Here is a 14938-nt window from a genome sequence, read left to right as displayed (position 1 = left end):
TAACCTCTAATGGCTTCATTACTATTGTTGAAAGTTTTGTATTAAAGTACTCATCAATTAGTTTTACAACAAGATCAGTTAACTTATAGTTTCCTTGAAGAAATATCTCATCCATATTTTTTTTCTTTTAGTATTCTGTTAAATGTTTCAACAAGAGGTACTATTAATTCTGAAACAGTAGAGTAATGGTTAATGCTATTTTCCTTCATAAGATATTGAAAATTTTTATTATAAAATTATTTCCATTATCTATTTGTAAATGACTTTCATATTTTAATTTTAAAATTTTTTCAAAAGCCTCATCTACATATTTACGTCCTATGTCTTTAACTGGAGCAAATTTTGAAACAAAAAGTTATAGTCAACATGTAGTTACATTCTTTATTTATTTTTCATGTACCTTTCAAGATCCCAGAATCTATATCTACTAGATTAGCTTTCTATAAAACCATCTATACCAAAAAATTCTTCTTTTAAAACATTTCTCCTCAGTTTTATAATCCATTAATTATTTCTCCATGAATATACTAGGCTGGGTCGCAGCACCTACAAAATTTGTTTAACAATTTAGTTTTCTTCAGTTTTAGTCGTTTTACAAAGACATTTAATACTCTGCCTATCATTTTTAGTTGGTACTTTTTGAGGATGATGTATTTCAGTAAACTTTCTACTCTTCAAAGACCTTTTATGGTTATCCATTTATACAGATTAAAAAATCGACAATTTTTATTTATTTCATCAAATACAATTAATTTTATGACTACTGGTACATCTGTACCCATTAAATTTAATCTTACATTCAGAAAATTTGATTTGCATACCAATACTGATTGCATATTGCTATTTATTTCGTGCAACTTGTAGAAGACATTTACTGTGATACTGATATCATAAAAAGCCAAATCTTTTTGTATTTTGCCAGAAAACATAGTTCTTTTAAGCCACAATATGTATTCTAAATTGTGCATTTTTTCTTTATCTCCATCCATAAAGGTAAATTCAGTAATTTGTCTCTGTTATACTGTATTTTCTAGTGTATTGTACCTATCTGAAGCAAATGTAAGTCATGTCCATTGCATTCATCTTTTCATCTTGATGTCCTATAGTGGCATGAATGTAATTTAACTTTTCATGGAATTGTGTTGCGGTGTCACTGTTATTTAATTGTGTTAGAATACTGGTATATTTAGATTTAATAAGAAGATTATTTATTTTGTTTCTAAATGTTATTTGAAAACAGCATCATAACCAGTTATTGGATCTTTTAAATACAGTAATCTTCTACTTTTGGTATAAATATAGCTCTCAGTTGTTTAAAAAATTTAGTTAATTATTTCAGAAATTGTTTAATTAAATTTTTCTACATTTGGATGAGCTTTCTATTTCAATTAATTTCTTATGTTTCCTAAGTTTATTTGCAAATTAATTTGTGACCATTAGGCTGCAAATTGTTTAGAAAATTGTTCATTTACTAGATTCTAAGTACAGTTCATCTTATAATTATCTACAACAATTTTAAAACGTATATTCACAATTGACCACATATTATTTGTTTAAAAATTTTTATTAGCTATCCATTACAGTACAACTCACTTGAACCAAGGTAGGTGACCAATTTAGGAATACTTACTCCAAATGAATGAATGACAAATTTCCTGCCATTTGCTTTAAACTAACATCCATTGAAAGAGTCAATATTGTCAGAAATATCTAAATTAACTATTCCAGGTTCAAATATTTTTTGGTGTATTAGGCTATTCATCAGTCATGTAAATGCAAAGAAAGTATATTGTTTCCAATGGATTAGCTACATTTTCTGTATCAAAATTTTACAAAGGTTTCTTACATTCTTCTATTATTTTTATATTTCATTTCACTCTATCACCTTTTTTGCTTCATTACTAGATTGTACCAATTTTGTTACAGTAACTTGGCTTCTCTTTGTTTGTCTTGAACTGATTTTCAATAGCTGCCACTGCACCATCTAGTGAACCAATTGCATGTAATGCTGCTAACAAAATTGGAAGAAGTTGTCCATTCTGTTCTGTTAATCATGATCCTAGTTTCACTTTTATTAGTTCTTCAGTAATTTTTTTCATGAAAGAGATGCCTAATGTTATGTGTAAATTCTTCAGTTTTTATCTTTCTCTTTTTAGCATTAGTTAAAAATTAAGTACTGTATTCAATTGTTGATTATTGTTAAATTTTAACTGCCTTAGTCTTAATCTTGCCACTAGGCAGCAGTTTGTAATCAATGCTGAAGTTATCCACTATTCTAGATTAAAATTTTATTAGAATGAATAATTTTGGAAAGCACTTAGTTGATGCAACCAACACATTCACAGGCTCCATCCATTTTAATCAATTTTATGCAAATTCCTAATTTTCTCTGTCCATTCGTTACTCCTCAAAATGCTTCATCTAAAGGATTTATTCTTTTATCACCACATGCTAATCTTTCATCTACATCAGTAAATGGTCTTCAGTACAAAAATCTTTGTAGATGTATCTCTAGCATTGGCAAATTATTTAAAACCTAATTTACAAATCCTTTATCACACTTTTTGCTTTTCAAAATGTATATAGCAAATTATTGAAAATCTAGACAGATACTGTATTCCTTTTGGATGAGTGGTAATGAAGTCATTAAATTTATTTGATGATATACGCATTATTACTCATTTTTGGTCAGGATAATTTTTGTTCCCAGGTAGTTGTACTTCATAAATTACAAGCCATCTGACGATTAATTCTCCCATATCATTCATCCAGATATACTCAGCTGGTTTTGCTGTACATTTTTGTTTTATTAAACAATCACCAGTTTCTTCATCTGCACTTGACTCAGAATCTGCAGCCAACTTTGGGAAATAGAATGAACAATTTCTTTTTTCAAACTACCATATTTAATACCTTTACTTCTTTCTATTGTTTTAGGACTGTTTTGGGAAGATAATACTCCTGAATAAAATAATATATTTCTGTTATTTGATAGATCATTATTATGAAATTTTGTACCCATCTCATCCATAGTAATCAATTTTTAGTTAACAGATTCATTAAACCATCTGCATCCTCATATGTCCTTTCACCAACTGTTAACTTCTGTCTATCAAATTTTACTGGTAATTTACCAACAAATTCAATTATGCCACTAGGTATCAATCGAAAAATCTGATCATCACTATGATTGATGTATGTTAGCATTCCCTTAATTATGTCTTTTTTTAACATTTTGTCTTTCATCTTTTAACATTTTCTATTTCTAATCTCTTCTTCACTCTTCACCAGGGCATCTTGTATGTCTGATTAACTTAGTGTCTAATCACTTTTATCACTAATGTAGTGCTTAATTTTCGGTATATCATAAAATTCTTTAAAATAATGGTGTTAGGGAACCATCTACTTCTTTATCTCTCTAAGTTCTTGAATTACTTTTGTAAGTATTCTGTTTGTATGTTGGCAGCGCTATAGACTGTTTTAATATGGCTGACAGTGTTGTGCACCCTCAGCAATATATTATGTAGTTGGACAGACTAGCAGCTACCGAGCTGATAGAGATGTGTATGGACATATTTCTCTTTGTGGAGATTCTATGTTGATAGGACATGCACCATGAACCATGGACCTTGCCGTTGGTGGGGAGGCTTGCGTGCCTCAGCGATACAGATGGCCATACCGTAGGTACAACCACAACGGAGGGGTATCTGTTGAGAGGCCAGACAAACGTGTGGTTCCTGAAGAGGGGCAGCAGCCTTTTCAGTAGTTGCAAGGGCAACAGTCTGGATGATTGACTGATCTGGCCTTGTAACATAACCAAAACGGCATTGCTGTGCTGGTACTGCGAACGGCTGAAAGCAAGGGGAAACTACGGCCGTAAATTTTCCAGAGGGCATGCAGCTTTACTGTATGATTAAATGATGATGGCGTCCTCTTGGGTAAAATATTCCGGAGGTAAAATAGTCCCCCATTCGGATCTCCGGGCGGGGACTACTCAGGAGGATGTCGTTATCAGTAGAAAGAAAACTGGCGTCCTACGGATCAGAGCGTGGAATGTCAGATCCCTTAATCGGGCAGGTAGGTTAGAAAATTTAAAAAGGGAAATGGATAGGTTAAAGTTAGATATAGTGGGAATTAGTGAAGTTCGGTGGCAGGAGGAACAAGACTTCTGGTCAGGTGACTACAGGGTTATAAACACAAAGTCAAATAGGGGTAATGCAGGAGTAGGTTTAATAATGAATAGGAAAATAGGAATGCTGGTAAGCTACTACAAACAGCATAGTGAACGCATTATTGTGGCCAAGATAGATACGAAGCCCACGCCTACTACAGTAGTACAAGTTTATATGCCAACTAGCTCTGCAGATGACGAAGAAATTGAAGAAATGTATGATGATATAAAAGAAATTATTCAGATAGTGAAGGGAGACGAAAATTTAATAGTCATGGGTGACTGGAATTCGAGTGTAGGAAAAGGGAGGGAAGGAAACGTAGTAGGTGAATATGGATTGGGGCTAAGAAATGAAAGAGGAAGCCGCCTGGTAGAATTTTGCACAGAGCACAACTTAATTATAGCTAACACTTGGTTCAAGAATCATGAAAGAAGGCTGTATACATGGAAGAAGCCTGGAGATACTGACAGGTATCAGATAGATTATATAATGGTAAGACAGAGATTTAGGAACCAGGTTTTAAATTGTAAGACATTTCCAGGGGCAGATGTGGACTCTGACCACAATCTATTGGTTATGACCTGTAGATTAAAACTGAAGAAACTGCAAAAAGGTGGGAATTTAAGGAGATGGGACCTGGATAAACTGAAAGAACCAGAGGTTGTACAGAGTTTTAGGGAGAGCATAAGGGAACAATTGACAGGAATGGGGGAAAGAAATACAGTAGAAGAAGAATGGGTAGCTTTGAGGGACGAAGTAGTGAAGGCAGCAGAGGATCAAGTAGGTAAAAAGACCAGGGCTCTTAGAAATCCTTGGGTAACAGAAGAAATATTGAATTTAATTGATGAAAGGAGAAAATATAAAAATGCAGTGAATGAAGCAGGCAAAAAGGAATACAAACGTCTCAAAAATGAGATTGACAGGAAGTGCAAAATGGCTAAGCAGGGATGGCTAGAGGACAAATGTAAGGGTGTAGAGGCTTACCTCACTAGGGGTAAGATAGATATTGCCTACAGGAAAATTAAAGAGACCTTTGGAGATAAGAGAACCACTTGTATGAAAATCAAGAGCTTAGATGGAAACCCAGTTCTAAGCAAAGAAGGGAAAGCAGAAAGGTGGAAGGAGTATATAGATGGTCTATACAAGGGCGATGTACTTGAGGACAATATTATGGAAATGGAAGAGGATGTAGATGAAGATGAAATGGGAGATATGATACTGCGTGAAGAGTTTGACAGAGCACTGAAAGACCTGAGTCGAAACAAGGCCCCCGGAGTAGACAACATTCCATTGGAACTACTGACGGCCTTGGGAGAGCCAGTCCTGACAAACTCTACCATATGGTGAGCAAGATGTATGAAATAGGCGAAATACCCTCAGACTTCAAGAAGAATATAATAATTGCAATCCTAAAGAAAGCAGGTGTTGACAGATGTGAAAATTACCGAGCAATCAGTTTAATGAGCCACAGCTGCAAAATACTAACACGAATTCTTTACAGACGAATGGAAAAACTAGTAGATGCCGACCTCGGGGAAGATCAGTTTGGATTCCGTAGAAATACTGGAACACGTGAGGCAATACTGACCTTACGACTTATCTTAGAGGAAAGATTAAGGAAAGGCAAACCTACGTTTCTAGCATTTGTAGACTTAGAGAAAGCTTTTGACAATGTTGACTGGAATACTCTGTTTCAAATTCTAAAGGTGGCAGGGGTAAAATACAGGGAGCGAAAGGCTATTTACAGTTTGTACAGAAACCAGATGGCAGTTATAAGAGTCGAGGGGCATGAAAGGGAAGCAGTGGTTGGGAAGGGAGTGAGACAGGGTTGTAGCCTCTCCCCGATGTTATTCAATCTGTATATTGAGCAAGCAGTAAAGGAAACAAAAGAAAAATTCGGAGTAGGTATTAAAATCCATGGAGAAGAAATAAAAACCTTGAGGTTTGCCGATGACATTGTAATTCTGTCAGAGACAGCAAAGGACCTGGAAGAGCAGTTGAACGGAATGGACAGTGTCTTGAAAAGAGGATATAAGATGAACATCAACAAAAGCAAAACGAGGATAATGGAATGTAGTCGAATTAAGTCGGGTGATGCTGAGGTAATTAGATTAGGAAATGAGACACTTAAAGTAGTAAAGGAGTTTTGCTGTTTGGGGAGCAAAATAACTGATGATGGTCGAAGTAGAGAGGATATAAAATGTAGACTGGCAATGGCAAGGAAAGCGTTTCTGAAGAAGAGAAATTTGTTAACATCAAGCTTAGATTTAAGTGTCAGGAAGTCGTTTCTGAAAGTATTTGTATGGAGTGTAGCCATGTATGGAAGTGAAACATGGATGGTAAATAGTTTGGACAAGAAGAGAATAGAAGCTTTCGAAATGTGGTGCTACAGAAGAATGCTGAAGATTAGATGGGTAGATCACATAACTAATGAGGAAGTATTGAATAGGATTGGGGAAAAGAGAAGTTTATGGCACAACTTGACCAGAAGAAGGGATCGGTTGGTAGGACATGTTCTGAGGCATCAAGGGATCACCAATTTAATATTGGAGGGCAGCGTGGAGGGTAAAAATCGTAGATGGAGACCAAGAGATGAATACACTAAGCAGATTCAGAAGGATGTAGGTTGCAGTAGGTACTGGGAGATGAAGAAGCTTGCACAGGATAGAGTAGCATGGAGAGCTGCATCAAACCAGTCTCGGGACTGAGGACCACAACAACAACAACATGACATGCATTGTAAAGAATGAAGCAAGGGTATGCTGGATGATGAATGTTTGCTTAGTAATGTTTTGGCAGTGTAATTAATGACAACTACATAATTTTGGGAACTGGGTATCACATGAATATCTAAAAATTTTCTAAATACATTGTTTGCTCTTCAACAAAATCTTTCTTTTGCTAACCATTTGCCACCTAGAAGGTTGACTAATTTCATATTTATTATTTTCAGCGCTATTTTTGTGTTTATTCTTATTTTTGCTTTTCCAATTGTTTTTTGTGAGTTATTGTGCAAAATAGTGTGATAATCATGGCAAGTGAATAACATAACACTAGGCTGCAAAGAAAATTAAGAAATGACTTTGACAAGTGTAGCCTGTATGCACCACCTAGTAATGAATTAACAAATGGTCAGGGCAATAATTTGGTAATAGTGCCTAGGGACGTAGACCAGACTGTAAATAACCAGGTAGAAATTGAAACAATCAGTGAACAGGGAAATATTGTCGATCGATCGGTTGGTAACAGGTTGCCTTAGGAAAGTGAAGTTACAGAATACAATCTTGCAAATGTTGTAGATTGAGGTTCTGCATCAATACACTTTTCTGAATTGAGTCAAGGCACACTCTCTGCTTTCCAAAATACGAATATTTCCGGTGCAAATTCACTGACGAAAAATACGAAGTAACATGTTTCAGTCACTAATACATTGTTGTTATTGCAATTAACTGAAAAATTTTATCAAACAGAGAAACAAACACAGCAACAGCTTCAATAGTTGATAAAAATAAACAAACATTTGAACAAACATATGAAGATTTAACTGCTGAGATACGCAAAATCGAATCGAAATATTAGAACGTTTCTGAAGATGTAGAAACACAAATTTGTGTGCATTTTCAGCCTATTTTTTCGCGACATTAAGACATAGAACCACGAAGCAACATTAATGAACTGCAGATCACTGTACACGAAAATCACTAAACCTTGCAGGGTAAAATTGACTCTCTTCCATCCAGTGACACAGTCGCACAATTTGTTAAAAATTAGGAAAACTTAAAAGAACATAATATAAATGATTATAACACCAATGGGCACTCTAAAACGTTGCTCAGGAAACACACACAGGACATTGGCACATTATCAGAAAAAGTAGCTGAACTTTTGGATCAGTTAACAAATTTATCTACAAATGTAGATGATGTTTTTAATGATACAAGACCGGTATCCCTTATTGACACAGAGGAGTACATGAAAATTAGGAAATTTAAACAGAATCTCCACTAACAAAAACATGTTCCTACACTTCTCTATCCACCCACTAACTGCTAGGCCATCGAGCCACAGAATCTTTTGCTGTGGGTGTATAGTGCTGTCAGTGATATTAACACAGTCTATAGCGCTGCCAGCATACATACAGGGAACTTACACCTTTAATAAATTATCACCTAAACTTTTAATTCTTCGATTTACTTGCTCAATTGAATGAATAACAGGCTGATTTTCATTATTATATTTTTGGTTTCTATTCTCACCCTTCTATTTCCACTTTAATTCTTCTTTAACTCTACTTCATCTTTCTGTTTGCTCTACCTTTTTGTATTGTTACCAATTTTATAATTTTATCACTGTACCTGCCATCATTAAGCTGCATAGTCATATACTTTCTAAGAAAACTAAACTAGTATTCATTAAGTTACTACAATATTCATTAAAATTATCAAAACCTAAATATACATGAACAAATTCATGGTAAATATCATTTAAATTTGAGTCACCTGTGTAAATCTATTTTTAAAGAGGTTTAGATATTTCTGAATAGATTAAAGGTAAATAAAAGAAAACTATTCCTTTGTGTCATCCTCTAGCCAAGTATTTTCTAGGTAAATAATTGATTTTAGAGTGTGAAATCATCGAATACTTAAAGTAAATTATCTTGAGATTAACCTAATGGTTTAATTTCTTCATAGTTTTTAATAAAAGCAGTACCTTTCTCACTTTTTACTTTCAGCTTTTTTCACCTTTTTATAAATGCTTCATATTTTGGTTCATATAAACCTGTAGAAGAAATATATACATATTTAATTTTATCATAGTTTAATCATCCTCAAATTATAATCGAACTGTCAACCATAATTGTTTTTTTCCAACATCCACTTGTTCCTGTTAATACACATTGAGTTATTAGGCAAGAAATTGACAGGTTTATGTTTGGATTTCTTCCTAAGAATTCTTATTTTTGGTTTCCAATCAGTTTTCCTTTAATTAAACAAAATTTTGTTAATATAAAATGAGTTGCTTATTTCAATTAAGTGCAAAGTCATCTGTTCTCAAAATAAGATTGACTGTAGTTATATGAGACAACTATAGTAATGTTGCAATAGTTATTTTGTATACAACACTTGTAACCCCAAATACACAACAGAAAATAGTGAATCATATTGTGATGGAGAAGTTATACAAATTCCTGTCAGTCAATATGGATCGATATGAGTGGGAAAATATATTCATTTGAAAGAAGCCAAATATTCACATTAAAGCAGATTAAATTTTGAACCGAGTTATTAGAGATGTTAAGTTGTATATGGATATAAGGGATAGCATTAGGAGTGTGTTTAGTTTTGTTGCTGAAACTATTGCACCCAATGAAAAGACTGTTGATAATCATAGTCCTAAAATTATTGTATTCAAACTAACTAATGTAAATTTTAATTTATTTGATGGAATGTATGCAAAGCATAGTGAAAACCATCATTGAGATAATAATATCATTGCTCCATTTAAGCCTAATGCTGAATTTGGTGCAACACTGATGTTGATGAACCATATTATCCTGTATATAACCTAGTTTATGGTAATAATTAGGATGTAGATACAACTGCAACTGATGGAAATGTTAATTTCATTGACTTCATTGATGCTCGTGTGATGCTTCTTTGAGTAAAGGTGAAATTTTTTTTTATCATGATTAAAAGAACAGGATTAAAAGCTACCAGTTTTACTGATTCCATGTGAATGAGAAGACTAAAAATAAGCTAAATCCTTCTAGCAATAAAACAGCGACTAACATAATTTTTGGAGATGGTTGGGGTCATCCTATTCAAGCTGGTGGAGGCTTTGTAATGGTCTGGGGCGTGTGCAATTGGAGTGATATGGGACCCCTGATATGTCTAGATACGACTCTGACAGGTGCCACGTACATAAGCATCCTGTCTGATAATCAGCATATATTCATGTCCATTGTGCATTCTGACAGACATGGGCAAGTCCAGCAGGAGAACACGACACCCCACAGGTCCAGAATTGCTACAGGGTGGCTCCAGGAAGAGTCTTCTGAGTTTAAACATTTTTGCTGGCCAGAAGACTCCCCAGACACGAACATTATTGAGCATATTTGGGATGCCTTGGAGTTTGCTGTTCACAAGAGATCTCCAGCTGCTCGTAGTATTACGGATTTGTGGCCAGCCCTGCCGGATTCATGGTGTCCAAACTACTTCAAACACTTGTTGAGCCCATATCATGTCATGTTGCGGCACTTCTGCACGCTCGCGTCAACCCTACATGGTATTAGGCAGGTGTATCTGTTTATTTGACTCTTTAGTGCACAAAGGGCGTTCAGAATGTTTTGCCCAGTCGTCTGCAATTTTTTTTTTATTTTTTGCATGAGGAGAATGAAATTTTTTGTGAACATACTTGGAACATTTAGCTATAAGTTGGTGTATAGAAGTATTTTATATTATGCACAGGTGAGCCATGAAGTAGATGTCAGTGATGGAGTTCCTCTTCAAGACCGGCGAGGACTCTGCCACATCGATTGACAGGAAGTTTGATGGAGTTCCTCTTCAAGACCGGCGAGGACTCTGCCACATCGATTGACAGGAAGTTGCTCCCTGTTTTTAGGAAGGACACAGTGGATCGCAGAAGTGTTCAGCGGTGGTTGCAGAAGTTTGTCTCTACTGGACAATCCACAATGCTGTAGAACATCGACAGCAGCGAGTGATGTGAATAAGAAGACCATTGATGACATCATCCAAAATGACAGATGTGTGGCCACAAGACAGCTTGCTGAAATGAATCGTTTGATATTGGGTAGTGTGGTATCACTGGTACAGACACTAGGGTACTGAAAAATCTGTGCTCATTGGGTGCCTAGATTATTGACAAGAGAAATGAAAACGATGAAGAAGAATGTGTGTGGGAGTGGAAGAGTGGAAACAGCGTCTTGACGACGTCATTACCCAGGATGAAATATGGTTGTTTTTGTCTGAGCCTGAGAGAAAACCCAATCCGGGCTCCCTTTGGAAGAAGAAACCATGACTTTCACGAACAGCAGCCCAAAATGTGATGGTCTCCTTCTTCTGAGTTCAGTGTGGTGTCATTTTCATCGACTTTTGGCAACCTGGCTCCACTATTAATTGGGACTGTTACTGTTTATCATTGGACAAGCTGCAACGTGCCATCAAGACCCACAGACCACAGCTTCAGGGTCAGTTCACCAGTCTACATTGTGACAATGCCCAACCCCATACAGCCAATTGTTCCTCATCGTTCCAACAGTCCAGGCTTCACTCCATCTGATTTTTACCTCTTTGGTCGTCTGTATGCCCACCTTTGAGGTAAAACATGTGACAGTGAGAAAGACCTTGTTTCCTGTGTCAAGCGATGGTGTAAAAGTCAATCCCCAGAATGTTACGAAAGTACATTTACATCAAGGAAAGATCGTTGGGCCAGATGCATCACAGCTGATGGAGGCTACATTGAGGAGGCTCAATGTATAGCAAAATGTTCCAAGTATGTTAAAAAAAATTACATTCTCCTCCTGTGAAAATTGAAAAATTTAGCGTCGACTGTGCAAAACGTTTTGAACGCCCTCTGTGTATTACAATAAAGGACTAATGAAGTACAATCACCAATTTTATGAAATGTTCTGCTCTAATAAGTAACTGGCGACAACTGTTCAGAGTGTAACAGATTTAGGCACCACATCTTTCACTTGGAGCAATGTAGTATAATGAAGCAAATGTTCCCGAAGAAAATAAACAGCAGTTGAATCAGAACATATTACTATGCTAAGACCTATGTTAATTCCGCTGAAATGAATTTTATTGATTTATTGCTATTGGTTTCGTTTCTCAACCATAATCCAGTGTCTATACCAAATAAAGAGAAATTAATATTACATGCTACTGACGAAAATACGGTCCCATAGTCGTTAAGTACTGAACATCACACATAAAGATAATCGAAAGAAGTACTTACAAAGCAAAAAAAAATGACTTTTATATTTTATACATCATGTTACAAATGAATGCCATGCTACAAGGCATATTATGATAAACACCAACGGATATCAGTGAAATGCTGTGGCTCATGCAACTTAGGTAAGGATACTGAGCGTCAGCGATACTTGTAGAACCACAGTAAACATATAATACAAAACCAAAGAGTGTTTCTGTCGAAGGTATTACAATACTAGAGACAAATATGATTTACGATCGGTCATTATGAAAATATGCAATGTATAATACAACACTTTGTAATACATTTACAAATTAACATCTGCATATTATCAATACGTCGAAACCTCAATAACTTCACATTAATACAAACAACTACAAGCTTAGAAATTACCACGTGTACTTGTTAAATACCTCATGGTATTCAATACAAAACAGATGTAGAAGTCTGAAGGTGTTACACTACTACACATAAAGACAAAGTACATGAGACTGGAATGAAACGAAAATTGTTTCTCTTATGTATCGTCCAATGTCTAAAAGCAATCCACAAGCAAATCTTCGAAAGTCACTTAAATAAAACTTTCAAGAAATAGGAACTACAAAAAATCGCATACACACATAAAATCTATACATGTGTATGTTTGTGAAATATTGCATCATAAATGAAATGTAATAGAAAGAAGATATTTAGTTAAATGCATGATAGACAAACAAGGGTTGCCTTTGTAAATCACGAGTACAAAAATGTTTCCAAATAGTTCTCAAAGTTAAAAGACACACATACATAAATATATCAGCAACTTTATAATTACGCCAGCATTCTAACAAGTACAACTTCTAAACCCCATACCTGCATAAGAGATTAGGTGACACAATGTGATTTAACATTATGCTAACTGAAATGTAGTTATGCTAACTGAAATGCACGCGTACACACACGCCGGCTGGCGTGAGGTCTGAAACAGGATACGTTATGAATGCTATAAAGAAAAGTACGTAGCTGCGGTTAAACTTAACTTTAATGCATCATTTGTATACAGCATTCTTGATGATACAAGTGAGACTCTCTAAATACAAGCACTGTAAGGCTAATGGCCCCTTGCTAGGTCGTAGCCATGGACATAGCTGAAGGCTATTCTAACTGTCTCTCGGCAAATGAGAGAAAGGCTTCGTACGTGTAGTCGCTAGCAAAGTCGTCCGTACAACTGGGGCGAGTGCTAGTACGTCTCTCTAGACATGCCGTGTGGTGGCGCTCGGTCTGCAATTACTGACAGTGGCGACACGCGGGTCCGACATGTACTAATGGACTGCGGCCGATTTAAGGGGATACGGAATCGGATTTTGGGTTAAAAAATCGAATTTTTTTTATTGACGTATTATATTCTGCCATGTTTCCTCTTTAAAATGACGTATCATACATAGCTCTACTACAATTATAACTATTTTATTTTTATATATTTGTGAGATCGGGTATTGCGCTTTAGTTATACACGTCTCTCGTGGCTGACCATGAACTTTTTGGCAGTACCTTTAAAGTGACATGAATTCAAATATCCCGGTTTCCAGCGACTATTTATACACTAGTTGCCCGAAAATGTTTCTCTCTGGTTTCCTCAAGTTACTCTTTGACTTTGTGGCGGGACTGTTTTGTAAACAGTGTGATATAAGAAAGTAGTTGTTGTTGAGTTATTTCGTATTTAGTGCTTCATTTTTCGCAGTGAAAATGCCTAGAGCTAAAGCAAAAGTATTTAAAAAGCGTGTGAACTGGCAAAAGAAAAGAAATAATGATTCATTAGCAAAGCAAAGCAGTTCATCATCATCACTGTTGGAAAATGTGAATCCACTTATTACTGATTTGCCGAACGAACTTACACCAAATGAAAACAGTGCTTCTCATAAAAAACTAAGAGATTTGGAAGAGAAATATAATTTACTTGATAGAGGGAATGAAGTTTTTGAACTCATTGATACGAATATATTGTGTGAAGCTCTTGAAAACAGTTTGTGCTGCAAAAAATGTCATGGAAACGTTTCTCTGAAAGTAGAATCCCATGTTGGCCTGGCTGCCCAGTTTAATTTAATATGCAGTGTTTGTAAATACAGCTGTAAGTTTCCAAGTTCGGTTTCAGTAACTGTAAATAATGGATACAAGAAAACTGAACTTTATAGTGTAAATATTAGGTTAGTTTATGGATTGCGAGCAATTGGTAAGGGCAAAGCAGCTGGTGATATGCTATGTGGTGTTCTAAATCTTCCAAGTGCACCTTCAAAGTTTGAAGCTTACAATTATGTACTAGGATCTGCAGTTGAAGATGTAGCACAGAAGTCAATGCAGGTTGCTGTGGAAGAAGCAGTGGAAGAAAATGACGGCAGTCGTGACCTCACAGTGGCGTTTGATGGCACGTGGCAGAAAAGGGGCCACACCTCCAACAATGTTGTTGTAACAGCAACTAGTGTTGATACTGGCAAGGTTATTGATGTTGCAATAATGTCTAAATACTGTAGGTGCACAGGCAGGCTGAAAAATGAACACAGTGATGACTGTATTGCTAATTATTATGGTAGTAGTGGTGGCATGGAGGTTGCTGGGGTGAAGAAAATTTTTCATCGCTCTTCACAGTGGTATAATGTTCGCTATGTCAAATATCTGGGAGATGGTGACTCTAAAGCATTCAAAGAAGTTTTGGAAAGCAAACCATATGGGAACAGTGTAAATATAAGCAAACTTGAATGTATAGGACATGTGCAGAAGAGAATGGGTGCCAGGCTGAGAAGGTTAAAATCAGTTATGAAAGGGAAAAAACT

Source organism: Schistocerca cancellata, chromosome 6 (genome assembly GCF_023864275.1).
Source record: "Schistocerca cancellata isolate TAMUIC-IGC-003103 chromosome 6, iqSchCanc2.1, whole genome shotgun sequence".
NCBI classification, from domain to species: Eukaryota; Metazoa; Arthropoda; class Insecta; order Orthoptera; family Acrididae; genus Schistocerca; species Schistocerca cancellata.
This window is presented reverse-complemented; position numbering follows the sequence as displayed.